Genomic DNA, 25372 nt, shown 5'->3' with positions numbered 1-25372 from the left:
GAATTTAGTTTAAAACAACTGAACCTTCAGGAGTTTTCTTAAAAAAGTTTCTTCACCCAACCAAGTGGCTTCTCGGTTCAAATGACTGCTAGGGAATTTCCTGGTATTTCTATAGGATAAGGTGCAATGACTCCTGAGTCTCTGTATTACTCTAGGGGTGAGATGTGTGGCTATAACGCTCCTTCTCCCCCTGAAACCTGGCCCTGCCGTGGGTGCAAATGATGCAAACCTTCTCAGAGATCATATTGTTTTCCTTTTCTCTATAGGCCTCTGGGCCCCCTTGCCTTGTGACAAAGATCCTACTCTCCGGCAAGCATTTTGGCAAAGGGGAAATCAGGACAAAGGGACTCACCATTGCCCATGGTTTAAGGTGAGTCCAAATTTTGAGCCTTTTTACAAGTTGACAGGGAAGGAGTAAGGGACTTTGTATTTTTTTTTTTTTTTTTTTAAAACAAAGTCCATTTGCATCCTTATGCACTTTGTGTGTGTTTTTGACCTTTTTGAAGCATTGCTCACATCAGTGCCTGCATACTTTATGCATCATGGACATAGTGCTTCTCCTTGTGTCTACATTGGTTTCTTCCCACACTCCAAAGCACATATAGGACACCCCTAGTCCCCAGTCTCCACGCATTAACCCCGTCAATCTTTCGGCGTGTCAACCCTGCCCCCTTCCTCCGTGCGGACGAGCAAACTTCCGTTTTTGGGTATGGAGCGTTGGGTAGGACAAAACTTCCCCAGTGCTTTGTAACCAATGCAGTCGCAGCTGGGCAGCATGCTGCCCCTAAAGACCTTTCTGTCCTAGACCCAGGCCTTTGTGGCCTTGCCACAAATCTGACCTGTATGGGCAGGTTAATTGACTCCTGATAAACCTGCCCATAGTGTTTGAAACTGTAAGTGCCACTGGTGAAGGGACTTACATGAATAATGCATATAATGCATAATCTCTATAAAGTACTACGGTACATGTCAGCACTATATGCATAATAATATTGCTGCCATCTCTATTACTTCGTTTTGGAAAACTGGCAAAAAAAACAAAAATAACATGGTGACAAATGCTGTTTATTTTACATAGGTTTCTATTATCAGAGAAATGTTAACAGTAAATAGTAGATAAGGTTATATATGTTTTCATTCCTATTTTTTTACTATTAAAATTTTATTTTCATAGTCTCCTATAATAAAAATTGTCTACACTTGCCTTCCACACTCACTTACACACATAAAAAAATACATACTACTTTTAATTAAATATTACAATGATTAGTCATTGCCCAGACTACAATCTCAACCTCACTGCAATGTGCTGTTCATGGTAGCAATTATTGCTAATGTTATTTGCAGCATGTCAGGACATAGTAAAATGAAAGGGTGTATATTATATGGAGTCTATAGAAACTGTATAAAAAATGGCAGCACTGTATATGTATTTATAGGCAACAAAAAGCATTAGCAGTTGCAAGTGTACAGTATACGTGCATTACAAGAAAAAAGTCAAAGCGAGCGGTCCCAAAAGATCCTCGTCTGACAGCACTAGCATCTGTCGAATGAATAGGAGGTGGTTTCAGACAGAAAAAGGCACTCTGGCCTCCTCAGTTCTTGCTTAGAGGACCGCAGCAGTCAAAACACCATGTGTGCAAAAGACCTTAGAGTTTAACAGCAGTCAACAGACTATGACAGGTGAAACCTTGCCCTGCTCTGCTTCAACATTCAAAGAACGAAGAAGATATTTTTAACAAATGTCTTATAACCTTTAATTTCAGAACATACAGTATGTGCCAGCATCGCTTGTAAAGTTTTTGTAGGTTTCCATCTACATTACATATGCCCTTTTATCTTGTATCCTATCCTTGTACTTGATTTTCTTAACCCCCCCCCCCCCCATGTAGATTCTGTTTTAATGATAGCACTATTGCACTCTCTGCACTAGCAGAACCCAAATTTCGATTTAAAAATCTGAATTTTGGCTCATAAAGTTACCATGAGGTGCTTTTTACTGCCCGGAGAGTTTCTCAACTCACCTCATGGCAGCAGCATCCTTGGTTTCTCTAATGGTTTAAACATTTTACTCTTTAGCAACCTGACATGACTGACAAACAGTTTAAGCATATTCACTTATGGGAAGGCAGCATGCAATGTGCATAAAATGCCCACAATCTGCCGTTATTTTGCATTTTGTACGCTGCTTCCCTCCGGTCCTGAATTGCAGTAGGTCTCTGCGCGCTCCCCTTCAGAGAACAGAGACTGTTGGATGCTCAGATGAATACAGTGCTACCTAGATTTGGCAGCACTGTATTCATGAGCTGCAGAAGGCAAGAGAAACCTAAACAACCCCCTTCCCTACATACCCATTCCTTAACTTGTGAGGATGCAGGCCACAACAGACATGGGCTGGCCTGCACTTAACACCATATTTTGTACCAAGTATGAGATACAGAGCACATACTGCCCTGTACTGTAGTGTGAAGTAATCAATAGACTGCAAGTAACAGCCTTTTAGATGAAATTGAAGAGCCCTGGCAACCCCTTTTGGGGCCCGGGCTTTCTGCTGTGGGGAAGATAGGGATTCTATACACTGCCATGGTTGATACAGAAATGTGGCACAAAAGGGGTCAGGCAGAGGCAATATCAGAGTCAGGCAAAAGGTCAAGGGCAGGCAATGAAGATTCAGCATCAAAAACCAGTAGGACAATGAACAACAATGCTTTAGCTAATGTCTGGATACTCAGAGCCAGCTTGGGCAACAAAACAAACATTCCAGTGCTATTTAACTTTGAATTTGACGCTAAAGTAACACTATTGCGCAGGCTCCTTATGCTCCTTCGCTTTCTGCTCTTTCTAATTGGTTTTACTAGAAGGCACTACTAATTATAAAACTATTACAGATAAATAGAGATGTAGCGAACTGTTCGCCGGCGAACTAATTCGCACGAACATTGGGTGTTCGCAAGTTCGCGAACTTTTAGCGAGCGATGTTCGCAATTTTTGGTTCGCCTTAGCTGGAGCCAAATTTTGACCTCTCACCCCAGAGCCAGCAGATACATGGCAGCCAATCAGGCAGCTCTCCCTCCTGGACCACCCCCCCCCGGACCACTCCCTTCCATATATAAACCGAAGCCCAGCAGCCATTTTACATTCTGCCTGTGTGTGCTTGATGAGTTAGCATAGGGAGAGAGCTGTGCAGGGATTTGAGGGACAGTTTAGGTAGCTTTGCTGACTAGTAATCTATTTTCTACTGCTCTGTATGTAGCTGCTGGGGACAGCTGTCCTGCTGATCTCCTCTGCTGTAACCCAATAGTCCTTGTAAGGACTGCTTTTATTTTCTGATTACTGTTACTCTTTTCATTGTGTACTGCAGCTCTGTCTGTGTGTTGGAGACAGGTGTGCTGCTCATAGTAGTGCACCAGCACCAACCACACATTCACATCATTTTTTTTTATTTGGGTTTTTTTACTTTGCTACTGTAATTTATAGAGCCCAGTGCTATTAGTCTAGCTGTTTTGGGGACTGGTGTGCTGCTCCTGGTAGTTCACCCCCAGCACCAACCAGAGATCACTTCTTTTTTATTATTAATTTTTTTTTTTTAATTTTATTTAACTTACTGTTTTTTAACGTGTCCAGTGCTGTTTTCTGTTTATAGTAGTGCACCAAACACGTTACACATAGTAGTGACATTGCATTGCAATAAAATCACCTGAGCGACGTTTTTCCACCAGCAATAATATATTCCGTATCCACAACTGCGGCGTTTTGTCTTTGAGTGTGAACCGGCTGTAACCTTTACACGACTTGATTGGCATGTAGACGCGGGACGTTTTAAAGCAGTTTATTACACAAGTTTAGAAATGTAGTGTGATTTCTGCCCTTTATAGCACAAAACGCAACGCTGTGTCAACAACGTATTTTTCAGAGAAATTTTTGCCCTTGATCCCCCTCCGGCATGCCCCTGTCCAGGTCGTGGCACCCTTTAAACAACTTTAAAAGCAGTTTTCTGGCCAGAAATGGTTTTTCTAGGTTTTAAAGTTCGCCTTCTCATTGAAGTCTATGGGGTTCGCAAAGTTCGCAAAAGTTCGCACTTTTTGGCGGAAGTTCGCGAACGGGTTCGCAAACTTTTTTTGAGAGTTTCGCTACATCTCTACAGATAAACTAATTTAACCATAGAAAGTCCATAAACTGTAGAACAAATGTATATTTAAAGTGGCCATTCGTTTGCAATGTAACCATTTTCATCATTTTAATACAGGCATTTAAAGCACTCTTTGTACTTTGTAGCATAACTGTTTTTTTATATATAGGTAAATGGGTCTCTGTCATAATTTTGCACGCAGACAAATATAATATTCGAGTAATTTACCAGTTTCCAACACTCACTTTCTTATATATTATCCTTACCCTCTATTAAACCTTTTTTTCTTTTCAGAGCAGAATTAAGTGAAGATTCTACTTTGCAGCTATAGATAGATTAGCCCTTCTATTTTATAATTTTAAAATGTCTTTTTCTTATGTGAGCAGCCTAAAACCACCTGATGTAGAAACTGACAGATAGAATGAGCAGTCAATGTGAAATAGCTTTAATGTTAAATGAAGAGTTTGTCAGCACATGACAATTTTTCCACCTGGAATCTCACCCTGTATTATAAAAGGAAAGAAAATAGGTCACAAGAAGACTAAGCCGCAGGCCGCAGAAATGCTCACAGCAGAATACAATGTGACAGAGTGGGAAATATAAGTATGACAGAAGCCTGATCAGTCTTGATAATGAGAACTGACTGTGCCATCAACATATACTGTGCCGATCTGACTTTCCACTTGGTAAAATACAACTGTCTCGGGAACATGCTACCCATGACTACAATTATTTTTCAAATAAAACTTCATCAGAAGGTTTATATAAAGAAAAAACATTTGTGCTGTAATGTATTAACACAAGCAATGTTTGTTAGTTCTAGGAACCCACAGAAACCAATCACCCAATTTAATTAACAGTAGTAAATTAGGGGGTTAAAGAAATGGTGATGAGAATGGAATAGGAGTCTGTAGCTTTAACTAACTATTGTTATAAAAAAGTGTGAGTATTCCTAGGCAGGAAACAGCATCTTATCTCCCACATACAATTAAGCAACCACCCACACAAACTGTATTATTCTTGTTTTTATTGCTTCCTTCCCTATATAATTTAAGAAATATACCTTTTATTTCTAGACAAAGGGTTAGAGGCCCCCACTTTGAAACAACATACTTGAAATATTAGAAATATTAAAAAGTTACAATGTGGATAGTGTAAATGATGGTTAATTATATATACACTGTATCTCAATGCAGAAAAACAGCACTCACAGGATTTGCTGAATCAATCTTCCAAAGGTTTATTTTACTCAACATTTTGGTTCCCCACAGGGACCTTCGTCAGGAGCCAAACACTGCAACCTGACGAACGTCCCTGTGGGGGACCGTAACATTGAGAAAAATAAACCTTTGGAAGATTGAATCAGCAAATCCTGTCGAGTGTCGTTGGTGTCATATTGTTTTTGTTGTTTCTTAGCTCAGGCACCCAGGTAAAACAACCATTTATGGTGTGAACCTTACTGTTAGGGTTCCTGACTGCAGACTAAATGTAGTGACCTGAGGGACCTGAAGGACGCAACCACAATGGAAGTTAAAACTTGTTCAATTTATTGTTACATGATCATAGCTTTTATAACCTTCTGTGTACACGCAAACACATAGGGGGTGCTATAGCAAATAGAAAAAGACCATTGTAGGTTCAAAGATGGCCTTCAAAGATGGCCTGTACCGGACAGGAATGTCACTAATAAGATACATAATATGTATTTCACAATGTGCAAGCCATGCAGGGGCACTATTTGGAAAAAACAAACTATTGTGAGATGTTCAGGCCTTGCTGTTTGCAGTTACAAAATGGAGATATATTTCTAAAATGGAGTATGATATGCTAAGCTCCAAGGTATATCAAAGTATAAGAACATATGGATAAATGATAATATCAATATGACAATATAAGATATTATGTCAAACCTCACACTTACCTCTCTCTCTCTCTCTCTCTCTCTCATATCTATCTATATATCTATATATATATGTATTATATTCAATGTATTGTCCACATTTTGACCAATATATATCGTTTGAGCGCTCAGTCAAATACATCACTTATATAAAGGAGGGGGAACTCTTTGAAGCAAACGGCAAGCTGAATCCTCCCAGTTTATGACGTAGTCCTTTTGACAGATTGAGAAGCTAGAGTCGGGCTGCCAGAGAGTCGGGTTCAGGATCTTCAGTAGGATTTATGTAGAGAAATAGGACTTTTAGGAAAAAACAGTCAACATGACCTATAGGTAGGTTTGGAAGTAGGTTCATATTTTTAAAAGAATTTTGGTGTCAGTATCACTTTAAGAGTGCTGATAAAGGGGAGCTGTGATGTCACAACTATCTGACACAGTATGCTATGGTAAGATGCGCAGAGTTAATTGATATATTGTCTATGGCTTTGGTACAGGGATGGATTACTGATGAAATGTTAGGCCTGTTATATACGCACTGCACAAAATACACAAGAATGCCACTAGACTACCAGGGAGGCAGACTATATCCTTCAGTGGTTATTAAATGAAGGCATTGCAGAATATGTGGATTTTTGGCTGCAACTGTGTAAACAGTTTTACTTGTAGTAAGAATTTACACCCAGCCCTATGATTATCTTTATTATAACATACTGCTAGTTTTTACCTGCCTGCAATATAACAATTCTTTGTTACCTATGGAAAGTCACAAATTCTTTTACACTGCAGGACATAGAAATGACCATGTCTAAAATTCTCCAAATCTGTAATGCTACTTTTTGCATTTAGCATGATTAAGTGATTGGAGGGGTTTAAAGACAGCAATTTTAGTGTCCTGCAGGGGAATGGCATTTTCCGACACTTTTGTACCGTTAAAAATAATAAAGAATTGATAACTCTTGTCAAGTTTTGCGTTCTTTCAATTTTTATTATTTTATTATGTATTATTTTTCAATCGGTGAGGTCTGGGATTCGAACCATAGAACCCTGTGAAACAAATAGATTAGAAACTTACCTTCTATCCTCGCTCCTGTGTGTTCCATACGAATCTGATACAATTGCCGGTCAATCGCAACAAAGTAGAGGTTTCAGTCGATACTATTAGTAGAACTGCTCATACCTAATGCAACTTTTACATTTGCTACACTGATGTGAGGAATTTTCTCAAAAACCTCGATAGAGCAGTACTGTAATAATCATCACAGACTTGTCAGTTTAATTCTTAAGAAAGGCATAGGGTATTGATTTTAGAAATCCTTTTTCTTGCTTTTCTATCCTTTTAACATAATAAGTTTTAGTATTTCTATAATAAAAGTTAGATTTTACTGGTTATAGGTGTGCCAGTCTTATACATGTGTCTTTCTAACTACCTCCAATTTTCACCACACATCTGAGCACCCTAGTAGAGTTGTAGTGCGAGGTTCTCTCTAGTATATACCAAATATCACGAAAATGTCACGATCCGAAAGTCCCGAAATTTTCGTACCAAACAATTGTAAACAGCGGCAAAACCGTTCCGATTTTTTTCGTGCTAAAAAGACGAAAAAGTCGCACAAGGTATGAAAAAGTCACGGAAAATACAATTGGACCGATCGAGCAAACGGTCGGAGCGTTCGTGGATAAGTAAATGTGCCCCCTAGTGTACTTTAGTGGGTTAAAAAGGTTGCAGCCAAATTTATTAGCTATCATTTACATCATATACCTTTACAATTTCCAGCTTAGTAAGTATTGGAGAAACTATCCAGTTGGATCTCCACCAGTAGCCACTGAAAGCTGCTCATATGAAGATCCCTTGTTACCCATCATATCAAAATTACTGAGGCTAGCCCTGCTTGTCTTTAACCCTCCCATTTTAAATAGTGCTACTCTACATAACCTCTAGCCTCGGACCTAGCCAACTTCCACCATCCTTCATGAACCATACCTCCATATCCTTACCACCACACCCCCATAGCTGTGACTAAAAATGGATCTCCTCACTATCATTCCCCAATAAAGTGTGGGTGGGGCTACAAAGGTAAAATGGCACCTACCTTTCTCTGCTCTGCCCACTTAATTTGCTCTCTCACCCTCTATCCAATCCTATCTTGAACTACACCCCCCAGGACACCTTGCAACCTATTCCTCCTGTGTCCACATCCTCGCCCTGTCATGGCCCTGCCCTGTAATTTGCTTATGGTTCCTGGGGCCCCCTTCCATATTTACTAATCTTTATTTCCTAGGTGCAGTCTATGTAACGTGACTGGATCACAATAGGTTAGCCTTGACTGTAATACCAAAATTAAAGCATTCTCATTCAAAAGCAAGAAGACTAAAACAATATACTTGTTACCAAGGATGATCATGCAGACAGCTGTTTGGGGATTAAAACCTTTTATAATATTGCAAGGGAATTTCCAAACATATGGAGATTAATGTAAAAGGTTGGTACATTATATTATACTGTAATCAAACATCAGAAGGGAGTACATATTGTTATATAGTTGTTTTGCGAAAGCTAATAAAGTGCTATTTTGTGTAAAATATGGATTTTTTGCCTTAATATAGAGACATGGTAAGGCCTAAGATGGAGCATGCAGTGCAGTTTTGAAGAAGAATATTGATTAACTAGAAAAAATGCAGACATAAAAGGCCTGAGAGAGTGGAAATACTATCAATGTTGAGGTTGCTTTCTCGGGAGAAGAGGTATTTCTTACAGAAGAGGAGCATGATTACACGATTACGCAAATATTTTAGTGGACATTAGACAGTTCAAGAGTCCACCACTAATACAATATATTAACCTGAAAGGCAAATGGTCCTTCACTGTGAAGGTGGTGAGGCTTTGGAATGCCCTGCTGAGAGATCTTCTGAATACAGATTCCTGTAATGCCTTCAAGACAGGTTTAGATGTCTTCATGCTCAGTCATTATGTTGAAAGCTTAAGATAAGCATGTTTGGTTGTACTAATTGCACTTACATTTCTCGGTATTTTCTTTTTTAAAAAGTATATGAGCTTCTCAAAGAGATATTCTGGTGATGATATTTTGAGGTTTAAAGTCAAAAGTAGATTTGGCAATGTACAATGTAGCACATCTAAATCCTATATGCAGATAAATGTGATAAACCTTAAGAATAATGTATGCCATGTTTGAATGGAAAATAAACTAAGCATAAATGAGTTTATAATTCCTCACTCTTTTAGGCTGTAAAGACAATGATACAATAATAAGATAAAACTTGTGAAACAGTTTACAGTATGTCAATGTGCATGGATGCAATAATAGGCAAAAAACACAAAAATATCTGCAATTAGAAAAGTAGTCAGGGTTTATTCTGGAGCATGCCATCATGCTCTATCATATATAAACCAATGTCTGTCCCAGGAACATGCCACTAACAACATATATTGTAATCTCAAAGTAGCAGTGGCACTTTGGATATAGGGGAGTAACTACAGAGGTTGAAGGGGGCCCCAGGGGCGTAGGGAGCCCAGTAAGGCTCTAATTAAAAATGTCTTGCTAGAGTAGGTCATTTTACCTATGTTTTGGGGCCCTAAAATGAATTTGCTCTGGGGCCCTGTGACATCTAGTTACACCACTGTTTGGATACATAGAGCATCTATTCTATTAAAAGTTTATAATCAGTACTGTATTTTCTGTTAAGATTAAGGAGTCTATGTTATAAAGAAATTACATGTAATTTAAGAATGTAAGAAGGCATTTTGTGACACTATAATCCAGCAGCAGTTTGGATATCATGCATAACCTCGGTCTATGAAAACCTGTCTACTTTTTATGACTGTGGTGTATCAAACTGTTCCTAACAAATTATTTAGCATATGGTACTTTACTCAGTTGACTTTATTGCACTTTTAGAGCTGCTTGAAGCTGATAACGCAGAAGCCTTGTTACGAAACCAAGCAACAAAATACTACATTGTACAATGATGTAGAACGACTCTTTCCAGTAGCTTAATTTCCTTGGTTCACTGAGCCAGAGAAATTACCAAATGTCACTAAAGAAAGTCATGCCCTTATCAGACTACTGAAGGGAATGCCTTCTATTATGGTTTAGTTCTGATAATCAATTGGTAGTTATTGCAGTCTGACACTTGTTAACGTTCTTGTTTCACCTTGTTGAACATAAATAAAATAACAGTTTAGCTAGGGGTTATTTTTACAGCAAGTAACATGCATGACCTGCCAATTGTTCTACTTTATCAATGTATAATAATCTTGTACCAAATGATTTATTTTTAGGGACATTCAGCTTAATAGGTAGCATATTAAACTGTTGACAAAACAAAATAAAAAAATTGCTTAAAGTATACCTAAAAGATACTCTTTGGGTGATATTTACCTTTTAAACAGTAGGGGAGCTGTTTTTTTCTGCTAACAAATGTCATTGTTCATTCATTGAGTTGCATTTTATCCATCTGTTGTTCCCTAATCTGCACTCACATGGGTTAAGCATTTCAATTTTTCAATGCATTCAAAGTATTCCTATGTCTGTAATATATTCTTAATATATGCTGTAATGTTAAATGTATTTTGTCAAAGCTCCATTGTCCGCAACATTAATGCAAAACATCTTTGGCTTTCTACTGCGGTAGAGAAGCCTATAATATTGTATAAAGTAATACACTTCAAGAAGGCAGTGATGTGCATACGATAACAATTGTGTCTTCTGAGTGAGTTTCTTTTCTTTTCTTTAGGAAATAACATATTATTTGTGAAATGATTTAGAGATGCCTAGTGCATAATGTACTTTCTGGATTTTATTATAATATCTGGATACATTTTAACATTATAAGGCAAGCCTTATCTAGGCACAGCACATCTTGTAAAATACAGTAAATACCAAGATTATTAATTAAGATTAGCAGCCTTGATTAGGAGTCATTTTGCTTGAACTGTGTTAAAGTAGTAATAAAATTAATATAAAGGAATTTAAAAATACTAATATATCAATATTCCCAATCACAGTTGCCATTTTTGCCAAGTGTTTGTGGCTCAAAATTTGCATTGGGCATTCCATCCATCATTTTTATAATCTGTTTTACTTTTGTAATCCAACTTCAGAACTAAAAAGCATTGACGTGGATTTGGAATAGGTCTAAGGATGAAGACACATGGAGCTGCTTAGTAGCAGCTACTTGTCACAGCCAGGGCCCCTCCTACCATGAAGCAAGGTAAGAATCTATGTAACTGCGTAATGGTTAGCGATCCGAATTTCAACATGGGTGAATTTTTTATTAATGCAACATTACACAATACAAGATTTTCCCTCCCAGGCCAATGGTCTAGTTGATGGTCCCCTAAACATAATCCTCTCGTTTAAGATAACATAGAGCCTACCCTTGTAGAATCCTCAGAAAGGTGCTTGTAATTCTAATAAAATTCTCCTAATGGCAGCTAATTACTATGTTTTTTTTCAGTTACAATCTCACCCTATATCACAGGCTATTCAGTTATGCTGTTTTGGTGCTGGAGCTCAGCAGGAACATGTTCTTCCTACCCCAATGTCTTCTGGAGGCCATGTATATCCTCTGGTGGGACTTGTTTGGTATAGACATGAAATACAGACTCCTACTAAGTCATACTCTCCTAGGTTTCCTTTAAATATCTCAGCATCCCCCATTTCTACCTGCACCACTTCTTGATATCACCAGCAGATAGTGGCTGCCTGGGGAGAATGCTGCAAATATTATGAACTGGAAAAGTAAAAGAACTTATGGCCCTTCATACGATGCAACTCTATGAAATGTACTTTTAATAGGCACACATTTCAGGTATAAAAGCATAACTTACACAAAACCTCCAATTTTTAGAATACATAGTAATACAGCGGCAGAGGAAAGATTATCTGCACTTCTTTTATGACTTGGAAACTTCACTTTGGCAAAAGAAGAAAATGATGGTCTGCTGCATGCTCATTTTAAAGTTTAATCCTATTTTGCATTGCAGTAGCGTTGTAACCTTTAATTAAGCCCAATGTGCGTATGCTATCGATATATTTTTGCTTTGCTAAGAGTTCCTATTCTACATTTGACCTTCCGAGCACATAAGCAGAGCATTCTATTCCCAGATCTATTTAAGAAAAAATTAATTTACGGGTAATTTGAATAAAAAAACAACCAAATAATCTCACCTTTTTTCCAGCTGTGAAAATGACTTGCATATACTGACCCCAGTATGCCTGCGTTTAAAAATATGACTGTCGTCATCTAAAAAACATGTTGAATACGTGCTATGTGTCATATAAGCATATGCTTTTGAAACAACCATCTTCTGAGGCTTTTATAAACCAATGTCAGGGGCATCAAATTAAACAGGGGTTACCCTGCTGCATATCTCATCAGTTATTCTTACAGATTGTCTGTTGCCAATAGTTTCTTCCCCAAAGCTCACAAAATGTAAGTCAATTTAATGACTTACATCAACCTTGCCCAGATCCAGCCAACTGCTAGAGTGCTCAATAATTCTGTTTTAACCATTTTTACAGAATGAATCTCTATATGGAGAACTCAATGGCGAAATAATCTTCTGTTATGGTGTCTTAAAGGAGAATGCAAGTCAAAATTTAAAAAGCATACTGCCCAATAGTCCTTCTATTGTTTAGTAAAAACGCCACACTTTTGGCTCACCTAATCAAATATTTACTCAGTCACACTTACTTCACATTTTTTATCTTTTTTCTAGAACAGGCAGCTATCTTTAAAAAGGTATTCTCCCTTCTTATCCCTCCTTGCTTTATACTGCACATGTGTTTCATTCCCTCCCCACCCTCCCCTCTGCCAGATCCGCTTCTGATTGGCTGGTGGGCATGTGTAACTCAGAACAGCAGACAGGATCAAGTTACACACATGCTCAGAGAATAGGAAGGCTGCCACTGGCACCTACAGGAAGGGGAGAGAGATTTCAGTGATGTCACTGTAGCCTTCACACTGCTGTAGGCTGCCAGCACCATATCTCAGAGAAGCAAGCAGGGATCTGGGAATTTAGATATGCAGTAAGTACTTAAAAAGAATGCTTTTAGACTTACTTTTAATTTATATTAACCTTTCATTGTCCTTTAACGTGATCTTGCTAACTTGCCCATAGATGCTCTTTTGCCAAAGCAAAAAAAAAAAAAAAAACACAAAATCTTAATAGGAACATAACTTTATCTTTTTAATTCTATAACCTTTACTTGTGAATTATACAGTTAAAGACAAAATGTTGCTACATTCCATGTACAATCTCACAAACAGATAAGATGTTGCCTGTTGCATTATCAGAAAACCTTTCTTTAGCATGACCCTGACATAGTATCCAACATTATACACCATTTAAAAGCATACAAAAAATGCCTTTTAATTATTTTAATCTTTTTCCAGGTAATTGCAAATAAGGTTTCTTGCATACACGTCTTTTTTATGTATTCCTCTGTGGTAGCTTTTTTATTCTCATGTGCAAGGGAACACATAAACCCATTATTCCTTATGTAGCCTGTACTCAAGACATTGGGGTTTATTCATCAAAGTACAAGTTTGAATCCCGAATTGGGAAAAATTCAGATTAAATACAATAGTTTCTGATGATCGCAAATATCACGAAAATGCTTACAAAAAATCGTATTAGTCACGATAATATTGTATTGGCGATCGGAAAGTCACAACATTTTCATATCCGAACGATCATAAACGGTGGGAAAACCTTTCTGACTGACAAATTGGGTGCGGTTGCATCAAAATAGGCACAGTCATGTCAAATTGTGTGTGCTTGCGTCAAAATGGGTGTGGTCATGGCAAAATTGTTTCGCAAATTTTCCTGTCGTTTCCTATCAGGACAGATTCGCTCAGTCTGTTGATTTTATGATAGCTTGGCCAGTAAAGGGAAATTTAAATTGGAGTTTATGATACATTTTAAACTTAATGTAAAAAGAAAAAAGTGTTTATTGAAAAAAAGTCCTTTTTTTATGTTTAACCTGCACCCAGGGCATTTGGACTTGTGAAGGGTGTGCTCCTCTCTGTCTATTATATTTATTTAATTGTGTTAATGTGTGTTTAATTCACCCCCATCTCCATTTTTGAGTGTTTACCTGGTATTATTATATATAGATGCACCATGTGTGGAGTCTTCAACAAAAGAGCTAGATACCCCAAACATGGGATTTTACAGAGGAATATGGAGGACCAGCAGAACCAAAAGTTCTCAGAAACATAAATAGATTCCTTGATATTTGTCCCTTGGTAAATAGTTGGGATGATGATCACATTTGAATGTACATTAAGGGGGCATTTACTAATGTCCGTATTTCTTTATTTTCACAATTCATATTTTCTTGTGTAGAAAAAAATCATGAATTTTGGGTGATTTACTAAGCATAAAAAACACTACTACAAAACTGTTGCCATCTAAAAGCTGTTGAGGTCATGTAGAAGTCAACTGGAGCTATCCTAAACAAATTGTTACAATCTTTATTTAATTTCTGGTTTTAGAGTTTGGGTGAAAGGTAGAGTTCACCATTTGATAAATGCACTTTTAAAAATTCCATAGAAATGAACAGAAAGCGGGTTGAGCTCTAAACTCACATTTTCATAAATCTGCCCCAAGTGTAAGCTGGCCACATTTGGGCAATGTAATTTTTTGGGAAATTTGACCAAAAGAATTGCATGGAGAGGGACCCAAAAGCACCTTAAACAACACTAGGTACACCTGGAAGATGAACAGGGAGCCATTGTATGTGGAGTAGCTGGTGGGGTAGCCAGAAGCATAATAAAAAGGGTGCAAAGAGATCAGCCTAAGGTCAGGAAAAGAGAATAAGGTCAAGCAGCAGAAACCAATGAGCAGGCTTTTAGCAAGGACCAAGACAACCAGGCAAGGAAATACTGTGTGCAGTTTATTTACTATCAGTTGTGTGCAAATATATTTTTGTTGTCAAACAAATGAAAATGATCAAACTGAATACTGAAAAAAAGAGAGATAATAAAAATAAGAGACATAGCATAAAACTTTGTACTTTTTAAAAACACAGATGCTGGCACACAAAATTGCCCTTCCATGACACCTGACAAAGGGACATGCCCAGGAAACATTGTGTGCAGCCTGTTCGACACAATAAACACAGGCAATCAGCTCCTGGAAGAGCAATTCTGAGTGGCAGTTTTGTGGTTTTTGTGTATTCCAGATGGGCCAGTCCCACTCAGTACTGAGCACTGGAGCAATTATAAGGAGAGGTTAGGTGTGCCTGTGAGTTCTCTAGGCTTACTTAATACCAGCCTAAATATATTAAAGAATTATTTGGCAAAATAAGCAATGCAACATTTACCTTTTTTTAAAAACAGAGGAATGTATGTATCTATAAATGTACAAATAAACAACTTAATGTACAACTGTCTTTAACTCTTCAAGTATATATATATATATATATATATATATATATATATATATATATATATATATATATATATATATATATATATATATACCCGATGGGGACCGAAACGTAACGTTGGCTGTTCATGCATTTTTAATACACAATTGATCTTTTTTTAAATAAAACTTTTATTTACTAATCCACAAACGTCCGAAAAGCGTCCGAATGCGTTTTTTTCGTAATGATCGGTATTTTGCGTTTTTTTTCCGTAAATTGTTGCGACTTTTTCGTAAATTGTCGCGACTTTTTTGTAGCGTTACGACTTGCACGAATTGTCGCTACTTTTTCGTAGCCGTCGCATCGACTACGAAAGTTTTGGATTCATTCAAGCTTCAGTATCGTGACTTTCCTTGGGCCAGGTTGGAGCTGCAGAGTGCCATTGAGTCCTATGGGAGGCTTCCAAAATCATGCAAAGTCTGAAAGTTTTGCCCGCCATTTACGAGCGCTCAATACGAAAAAGACGCGTCAATATACGAGCAAATTGTAACGGCTACGAAAAAGTCACGACTTTTCGCGCAAGCTGTAAGGGTTATGAAAACGTCGCAACAATTTACGAAAAAGTCGTAACGGCGACGAAAAAATCGCAAATAATACGAAAAAGTCGCAAAATGTTCGTTTCCAATCCAAATTTTTACCATTCGGATTCATGGATTAGTAAATGTGCCCCTTGGTGTTGCTGGTCTTTTTTGGAAATATATCTATATATAAATGTTCCCTTAACCTTTTTCTTGAAAGTAGAGTCACAAAAAACTGTTTTGCAGTACAAAATGATGTATTTTCACATAAAATTATTTGTGTGCGTGATGTGTATAAATATATGTGTATATATGTGTATATGTATATATATATGTGTGTGTATATATATGTGTGTATATATATATGTGTGTGTATATATATATATATATGTGTATATAAAATAGAAAATAATCATCTGTGGCCAGCACACCCTTCAATGTTTCATCAAAAAAATTTTTATTGCAGATATATTGTTCAAACCATAAAAAGTAGAGTCACAAAAAACTGTTTTGCAGTACAAAATGATGTATTTTCACATAAAATTCTTTGTGTGTGTGATGTGTATAAATATATGTGTATATATGTGTATATGTATATATATATATATATATATATATATATATATATATATATATATATGTGTATATATATGTATATATATATATATATATATATATATATATATATGTATGTATATATGTATGTATATGTATATATGTGTATGTATATATGTATGTATATGTATATATGTATATGTGTATATGTATGTGTGTGTGTATATATATATATATATATATATATATATATATATATATATATATATATATATATATATATATATGTGTGTGTGTGTATATATACTGTATGTGTGTATATATATATGTATGTGTGTATATATATATATATGTATGTGTATGTATATGTGTATATATGTATGTATGTATGTATGGGATCCGTTATCCAGAAACCTATTATCCAGAAAGCTCCAAGTTACAAAAAAAGCCATCTTCCATAGATTCCATTATGAGCAAATAATTCTAATTTTTTAAAAATGTTCTTTTTCTTGTAATAATAAAACAGTACCTTGTACTTGATCCCACCTAAGATATAAGTAATCCTTATTGGGGGCAAAATAATCCTATTGGGTTTAATTAATGTTTAAATTATTTTTTAGTAGACGTAAGGTATGGAGATCTAAATTACAGAAAGATGCCCTATCTGGAAAACCCCAGGTCCCCAGCATTCTGGATAACATGTCCCATACCTGTTTATATACAGTATATCCATTCATTTTATCTAAACCGATTGATGGTTCCACATTATTCCCATAGTACTATACTACATGTATGTATGCCAGTTTTCAATATTCTCTAGGAACTCTACATTCAATATAAAGTAGAATCCCCAGAGAATGCACAGTAGTGAGTGGGATTTTCCATCTAACAGCAGAAAGCCAATTAACTTGCAGGAGCATAAAACTTGACCTGTTATCATGCAGAGAAAATCATGAGCTTAATTTAAAAAGTGGTAATATATCATGAATAAATACATACTGATCACTGTTTATTATCTCTCAAAGCATATGAGATAACAACGTGAGTATGTCCACAGATATGATGCGCTTAAAATGCTAGCCAACTGATTTGATAAGCAGTAATTCTGTTGCTCAGGTCTTCGTGTTGCTTTAACTGATGTCATGCTAGTGGATTCCACTTTTAAGTCTATTGTAAATGATACTATACACGGCCTGTTAACCTTCATTTAATGGCTTGATGTATAAAGACAGAACTATTACACAGTGTGGGGCCAAGTGATATATGTTTCTGTGCATCACTACCAACTGATAGGGATTCAGTTTCTCAGATCTGCTGAAAATAATGTTTCATAGCATAGCAGAAGGCAGAATCAACAAATAAAATAAAACGGTTTTACATGTGGTTTGTAAAGATTTAATTTTGTATACCTATGAATAATAGTTTTTTTCTACCAATATTCAGAGCTTTGATAGCACAGGAACTTACTGTATGACCAGTATTTCATTGGAAGGGTATATCCTGAATTAGCTTGCTGTTGGGGATCTCCCAGGGTGGTTTTGACCTTACTATATATTGACGAATGGTGGGAGATGTGGTCTAGCATCATCTTGGAATAACCACGGTAGCCATCGCTTCATGGTATCTCTCTGTAAAGGCTACAAGCAAGTCTTTGATACAAACCACCAATATGTCTACTTTTGTGCTTTCCATTGAACTGCCATACAATTGTGTGTTGCAACTAAGCTTTATTTTCAGGCACTCCAACATCCAAACCAAACACACAGCATGTGATTCATATTCTAATGCACATATTTTAAAGCCTATTTTCATTAAATGCATCGCATTACATCATCAACTTGCCTAGGTACCACTTATAAGGTAACATAGTTTGTTTATACAAAGGCTGTATCATTTCAGAAACCACCAAATCAGCCAAATCATAAGAATGAAGAAAGTACTAAAACTGTAGCACATGTAGTAGCATGTACAGAGAACTGTCCCCTAAAGAGACCATAAAATAACACAGATGAAGCACCATCATGGAAACTAAAATACGTAAAACAGAAGAAACTTCGCCCAGCGATCAACAGTAGTGTTTAGCACATCACCATTGTTTTAATTCTAAAAGATGCTGTACTATATGGGGCAGATTTACTAAGACACGAACGCTCGGAGAGTTCATTTGAAACTCCGAGCATATTTTCACCAAATTATTCGGCGCTTGCGCGGAAAAATCGGAGAGGTTTCAAGACTTTCAAAAATTTCATGATTTTCGCATCACCAATACGATATAATCGGGACTAATATGATTTTTCCTAAGCATTTTCATGATATTTGTGATCTTCAGAAATTATCGTATCCAATCCGAATTTGTCCCATTCGGGATTCGAACTCGCATTTTCATGACGGCGCCCCTATGTTTTGGTTGGATTCACCATCTTGAGGTAAATTTACAGATGAAAATAACAAGTAAACATTTAAACCCTAACCAACTATCAAGAACAGTACCAGTCCCCAGTGTGGCCAGGTACATTTATAATAGCATTAAATCAATCACTGCTATTTTGTGGACTTCTAGAATAACTATATTTAATTTGATTATTCTTCTGTTGGAAACTGAAGTAGGAGGACACCATTCTCCTGAATCTCGTACTATGGAGATTTTCAATGCATCTCATATAGTATTTACTCAGATCTTTTACAAGGGAATGGGGAAAATAATACGATTGAAACTTTTAAGATACAGGTAGCTGATTTAAAGTGCCCTTACGCAGGCAGATAGTCTTGACTACATTAACAACCCATATAACTGTGCAAGGGCCCAATACTAAAGAATATCCGTGCAACTAAATAATAGCCGTGCGACAAAAGAATAGCCATGGGCGACAATTTTTTTGCCGCACAACATTTTCGCCGTTTTGCGGATCTTTTGATAGATTCGCGAATTTTTCGGCGAAGCGAAACGGAACTGATTAGCTCATCACTAATTACTACTATTACCAGCTTTCAAATACAACTTTTTTTTTCTTGCTGTTTAACTTACATTACCCAAAATGAAGTGTTTTACACACAGGGGCGTATTTATTATGCTGTGTAAAACTAATTCACCGAAAAAACTGTGTAAAATAAATGGAAAAGATCGCCATCTGAATGCCGGATATTACGCCGTTATTTTCATAAGTTCCAGTGGAAGAAAAAACGTGTAAAACGCCGTTTTTACGCCATTTTTACACGGCTAAGCCTGCCGATGTGTGGCGAATTTTCTCGCCGTTTTTTACACAGCATAATAAATATGCCCCACAATGTATTACAGGTATCCATAGGGTTGCAACCTGTCCAGTTTTGACCTGGACAGCCTGGCTTTTTGGAAGGGTTTTCCAAATTAGAACAGCCGGGACAGGACTCGCTGTGATTGATGCGACGATTGGCCAATTAACACGTTGTAGCCCTGCCCCGTGATGTCACTGACTTTACCCCATGACATCACTGGCCACCCCTTCCCCCTTGTAATGTCACAGCCCGCTACCTGACCAGAGAAACCCTAGGGGGTATATTTATCATTCTGTGTAAAAAGTGGAGCGAAGCATTACTGGTAATGTTGCTCAGGGCAACCAATCAGTAATTGGATTTCAACAGTTAGAAAACCAAAGCAAAGCATCTGATTGGCTGCTATGAGCAACATCACCGCTAATGTTTTACTCCACTTTTTACACAGCATGATAAATATACCCCTTGGTACCCATCATTGTAAATCCCCCTTCTTATAATGCTTAAATCTATATTATTATAATTATTAGCAGGGAAATATAGGCCAATAAAAAGTGCATATTTTAATTCAGTGGATATGTCCAGTCTTAAAAGCATTAAAATTCTGCCTTAAAATGAGGAAATATCAAATATGAAAGATTAGTAAATCTGACCCTATATATTCCTTAAGAGAAATGTCAAAGCTGTTCAGACACCACAGAAGTTTCATTGGCACTAAATAGCACCATAATTTACTTTCATTTATGTACCATGACTCTTTATTGTTAAAATAAGATAGTCTGTTTAGTGCATACGTTCAAATTTTCTCAATTTTGTCAGGGATTCCCAGACACTAAAACGAGTGAGCTTTTTCACAGTCAGTGAGTTTAAAACACATAGAGGGTGTGTCTGGTTTATAATAAAAGTGCCAGTGTGAAACATAATTCTTCTAATAAGAATGATGAGAGTGATAATAATTTAGACTAATCTGAATGCATTATGCCAAGCTAAAAACAAAAAAGCCTATGTAATATACAGGTGTAGGATCCGTTATCAAGAAAGCTCCAAATAGTGGGAAGGCAACCTCCCCTAGACTTCATTATAGTCAAATAATTCACATTTTTTTTAAAAATGATATCTTAATTTCTGTGTAATATTACGATTTTGAATATCTGTTGATTAAAAATGAGAATGTTTGCTAAATATAAAAAAAAATTAAAAATTATAAAAAAAAAGTTCTGTTTAATAATAAAACAGCACCTCATGCTTGATCCCAAGATAAAATGAATCCTTATTGAAGGGAACAAAATTCTATTTGGTTTATTTAATGTCTGAACTATTTTTAGTAGGCTTAAGGTATGGTCATCCAAATTACAGTAAGACTCCTTATCTGGGAACCCCCAGGTCCTGAGCATTCAGGATAATAGGTCCCATACATGTACAGGTATGGGATTCATTTTCCAGAAACCCATTTAGGTTTCTTGCCCAGAATGTTATGATGCGATGAATGCTATATTCCAGCATCTGCAATTTGTTACTGTTTGAGATTATTATTTGAGAATTATCCCTTGGGTTAACTCAAAGCACCTGGTATTGAATGTGATTATTTACTTTGTATTTTACCTTTCCACTGATTTGTTCTGTGAGTATGAGTTTTTATCCCCACTGGTTAGATGTACAAAATCAATGCCAACTGTATATTTATTCAGTGCTGTTGTTGCTAGAAGGATTTGACATTGACATTGTAGATATAATTATGATATTCCCTTGGTGCTTGAAGGCTGCTCTTGTTTCGCTATATTGTTTTTGTTCTAGTTACAAAATGAACATCTTGGAAATGTGATCTATGTTCTGTAAGTTTTGGTTGGTTTTTAAAGCATGTAAGTAGACCTGTGGGAAGGCAGATTTGTAAAGTAGCAGGTGCTTGCAGAGTGTCCCAGAAAAGGGAAAAAAGGAGATTTTCTCCATTGGAAACATGATTTGCTGTGTCATCAGCTCTGAATGCACATTGTGATGATTATAGTGTGTAAATTAGAAGAATAAATCTAGTGAATTTCATATACAGAACGATGACTATAATTCTGGTAAATGGCTTTGATTTTAGGTAGCTCTATACAGTAATGTGATAACTATAAGTTCACCTAACAACTTCTAGTTGCACTAAAAAGTTAGCCTGTATTTATAATTATTTTTAAATACAATTGCTATATATATATATTTATATATATATATCTATTTGCTTATTTTTAATTATAAACATTTTTGGATGATCAAATCATGAATTTGAAATGTAATTACCTCATTGGACCAAGTTTAAGAGCCTGACAGTTACACATTACATGGAATACATGGATTCACCTGGATGGCCAAATAGTATTGTTACATGTATTCCTCTAGTACCCAAGACTTATAGTTTTCATGCAGCTGGCAAGGTCCTGATCATTTGCCAAGATTTTCTAGGTACAAATGCAGGGGAATGTATAACATAGTATACACAGGTATAAAAGACAGAGCAAACTACAAACTTTGTGGTTATACACTGTTTGAGCTTGTGTAAAAAATTTACCTTGCATAATAAGCAAGTTTAAAGCATTAGGGGTCATTCATGACACCTGGAGCGCAAAAGCATTAAGGGGGTGCAAGAGAGTGCCCCTTAGTACTCAACTCCTAAGTACTTGTGCCCCCCGACTAGCTGTTCTTTGCACAAAGCTGGATCAAAAATCTGATCAGCATCAGGAGGCACAGCCCATCCATGTCCTTATTGCCTGCCTTAGAGCAAGCGGTAGGGACAGGGCCCAAACGTGAACTGTGCCTCCTGCCACTTAGAACCTTACATGTCTCCCCCTGACTACCTCTTTGGAATTGAGCGCCACCTAATGCAGACAATGATTAATTCACACCACAGCCAACAGTCCTAGTGCTTTGAAACAGAATGCAGAGGCCGGATGCTATTTGCACAATGCCCTACATAAGCAGGCAAAGCACAAAAAAAGGACAACTGCTGCCTTTTTTTTCTTCCAATTTCCCGACTGCATGGGGAAAATGAGGCCTATGCACTTTTACTAATATGGTGTCGACACCTTGCCCTTATAACCGTTATGTTTGTATTTTGTTTCTGATATTTAGTACACAATATTTAGTAACTTTATAGGCTTGGACATTGAAGATTTTCTCTTAAAGCGATACTGTTATGGGAAAACATGTTTTATTTTAAAATGCATCAGTTAATAGAGTTTCTACAGCAGAATCCTGCATTGAAATCCAGTTTTTTATATTTAATTTTGAAATTTCATATGGGGATAGCCATATTCTTCATTTCCCAGGGTGCCACAGTCATGTGGCACCCTGGGAAATGCCATCTAGATTATAAGTTCTATGGGGCAGGGACCTCCATCCTCGTGTCTCTTTGCGACTGTACCTTGTATCTAGTGTTATACTTTGTATTTATAATTATTTTAATAACCCCCTGTTTGTATTAATCTATTCTACTATACAGCACTGTGTATATAAGAAGTGCTTTATAAATAAAGATATGTGATTTGTGCTCTGATAAACTTTGGTCACATGTTACTGCTGTGCTCCAAGTTGGAGTGATATCACCCCCCTTCCAGCAGCCGATCAGCAGAACATTGGAAAGGTAGCAAGATAGCAGCTCCCAGTAGATGTCAGAATAGTAAGAAATCCAAGTCCGGCTTGGGACTCCTCCAGTTACATGGGAGTAGGAGAAACAATAGATTACCTGAAAGCAGTTCTAATGTGTAGCGCTGGCTCCTTCTGAAAGCTCAGACTCTGAGATGGCTGCCTACACACCAGTATTACAACTAAAAAAATATATATTTTTTGGTAGAGTGAATTATTTGCTATGTAAACAGTGTAATTTAGAAATAAAAGTACTCCATAAAAATCATGACAGAATCCCTTTAAATAAACCCCCTTAACTACGACAAATTTAAAAATAGATTCTTATACACACATCTTAATAGCTGTATCCCTTTAAGGAAATCTGGGGTACTTATGGTATGTTGAAATTTGTCAGGAACCTAATAAATCTTTCACATTTAGATGCCTTCATCCACAAAATCTGCAGTAAACCCAACAACTACTGTAATGGATCATGTTAAGCCAGCGCAGCCTTTTGATGTGTCTTTGGCTGACTTAATTATTACAATGATTTCTAAATCTCATCTGAGTAATTCCTATTGATTGCAGAGTTGTCTCTTGCTGGGAGCAAAGCCTATCCACCGCAAGCGTCTGGGCTCTTAATCTTTGCCAACATGCCAGTAACGTCTCTTGATCATTCTGCATTTCAGGTAAATGCCTAAAGAGACAGAAACTCGGTTCTTTTCAGAAGAAGAAATCAGCATTTCTTATGACTGGAAAACTTTTACAGCTTGCAATAGAAGGAGATGTGCTTAAAGTCTTGTGCACATGGTTTTTAATCCATGTAATCCACAGCAGAAATTAAGATATTTGTCAAACTGGAGATTTATCAAGCGATGGTTACGTTACAAAGTCTTTCTATAAATAAAGATGAGTATGTTTATTTTCTCTGAATATGGCTCCTTCTGAATTTCTCTGTTAGAATGTATAAGGTGACCCAGAAATTCAAAGCAGAAACACATTCTAATTTGCCATCTCATATCAAGTTTTTAAGTTGCTTTGAGAGGAAGTATGGTCGGATATTTCCCAAAGGGAGAGCAAATTCATGTTTCTCTTTGCTTTTTATGTATGCTTGTAAAATTGACCTATTTATCCATGAAAATCTGCAATAAAAATAACTTTTAGTCACCACTGACTGCGGCATTCAGCATTTAGCGACAGAAGCAAATATGCATACTTCTCAGCTGAATTTCTGTGTTATGTGCCTTTTAATCATGATAACCAGGCCAACAGTTTCCTTTTTTTTGCCTTTTTTTAATTTATTTACAAGATTCATTTTACAGCCAATTTAACAAAAAATATAACATAGTAAGGAGAGAAAAAGGCAAAAGAGAGAAGGAGTAAATAGACTTTTATTTTGACCTATCATTATACCAAAATGGAGTAGCATAGCAGGGCCCATGGTCTGAGTTTGCTATTACATGTCTAAGTAAGTGTAGTTTCATATATGTATGTACACAGATTAGCCATTATAGTTTTGTATTTTGGGAGATTCTGTATATATCATCCATTGAAACAACTTGAACTTGAATTAAATCTATTGAACTTTTGTGACCCAGCCTTTGGAAGTGGGTGTATCTTCTGCTGTGTTTGTTAGTGTGGGGAGGGGAAATTTCTTATATCATGGAGTTGGCATATGAAGCTGAGTTCCCAGTCTGCAAACTTGCAAAGGTAAGTTTTGATTTGTTCCCAATAGGGGTGGATTTGTGGGCATGTCTAAAGAATATGTGATAATGTGCCTTAGTTGAGGCTATTTTGCCAACATTATCTTTTTTTGTGCCTGCGACCATTTTTTATGTGACCATGCCCAATTTTTCCTCTACTTTTTTTTGGCACGCAACAATTTTTTTCCATGGTGAAAATTCACGGAAGTTACGTGAAACAATTTGCTAATGGAGAAATGTGGAAATTCGCTGTATATCCATGCCTG

At 36.7% G+C, this 25372-nt stretch overlaps 1 long non-coding RNA gene across 2 annotated transcripts; it reads left to right on the top strand.

Moving 5' to 3' along the window:
- Positions 1-266: 266 nt before the first annotated feature.
- LOC100498196 lies at positions 267-24956 on the top strand. Of its 2 annotated transcripts, none has more exons than XR_001171699.2 (3): positions 267-370; positions 11146-11255; positions 24093-24956. It is a non-coding gene; the product is annotated as an uncharacterized LOC100498196 (long non-coding RNA). The 2 variants fall into 2 exon arrangements; XR_001925234.2 differs by having other exon boundaries at positions 23992-24956.
- Positions 24957-25372: the final 416 nt, after the last annotated feature.

This window comes from Xenopus tropicalis, chromosome 8 (genome assembly GCF_000004195.4).
Source record: "Xenopus tropicalis strain Nigerian chromosome 8, UCB_Xtro_10.0, whole genome shotgun sequence".
Lineage (NCBI taxonomy): Eukaryota > Metazoa > Chordata > Amphibia > Anura > Pipidae > Xenopus > Xenopus tropicalis.
Note: the sequence above shows the minus strand (reverse complement) of the source record. Positions and strands in the feature narration are given on the sequence as shown.